The 860-nt window shown below is 33.1% G+C and overlaps 1 protein-coding gene across 1 annotated transcript in view; it reads right to left on the reverse strand.

The window, feature by feature from the left end:
• LOC106471010 (transmembrane 9 superfamily member 4-like) overlaps positions 1 to 604 on the reverse strand; it is a 16,356-nt gene extending 15,752 nt beyond the window's left edge. Inside the window, exon 1 of the mRNA XM_013931596.2 lies at positions 480 to 604. The gene's annotated coding sequence lies outside the window, so the exon portion shown is untranslated. The remainder of the gene's footprint in view (positions 1 to 479) is intronic.
• Between the last annotated feature and the right edge of the window lie 256 nt (positions 605 to 860).

The raw sequence follows: 860 nt of genomic DNA on the forward strand, positions 1-860 counted from the left end.
ATTTATCCAAGGATTTCAACTATTGCAGACATTTTCTATAAACACTGGTTTAGCATACTACTATTCTCTGTACTTTATTGATACTTTCTAGTCACACGCAATGATACCTTATTTATCCAAGGATTTCAACTATTGCAGACATTTTCTATAAACACTGGTTTAGCATACTACTATTCTCTGTACTTTATTGATACTTCCTAGTCACACGCAATGATACCTTATTTATCCAAGGATTTGAACTGTCCCCTGAAGCATGAGGACAAACAGAGTTTCACTGTAATAAGTTCATCCTGTGTATTGATCTTTCACCGATGTTAAACGTTTAGTGTGAAGTATGTGACAGATTTACAACTGTGATTTTAATCTGTTACTACTGAATCTTGGGTCTAACAATACTGTTCAGTACACAAAGATACATTTAGAATTATCACACCAATCCAACCAACCTTATCAGTTCAGGTTTCTAAATTAATACTTACAGCTCCTGAAGAATGTTTCCCCCAGATAAAGAAGTTTAGAAAGAAACAGGTACCAAATACAATCCCGGGGTAGAATGTGGCAGTCTACAAATGAAGTACACACAAAGTTAGTGAATATTCTGGTTCAAACAGTACAAGTATGAAACAACTGAAGAGAAGGAAGATCACCAATATATTTCATTAAAAGAATAATTAGTTCACACAATAACCATTCAAAACAATGTCCTTTTCTATATCCCGATTGTACAAATGTTAAAAGATGCCTGATTATATCTTCATCATTAAAGATGTAAAGCTGGCGAGTAAAAATATCTGCTTATACCCATTATAAAATCTGTTAAGGCCTTCTTGACAATTTATATTAGCTAGTTATAGAGTAGA

The sequence above is a fragment of the Limulus polyphemus genome, unplaced genomic scaffold (genome assembly GCF_000517525.1).
Source record: "Limulus polyphemus unplaced genomic scaffold, Limulus_polyphemus-2.1.2 Scaffold4352, whole genome shotgun sequence".
Lineage (NCBI taxonomy): Eukaryota > Metazoa > Arthropoda > Merostomata > Xiphosura > Limulidae > Limulus > Limulus polyphemus.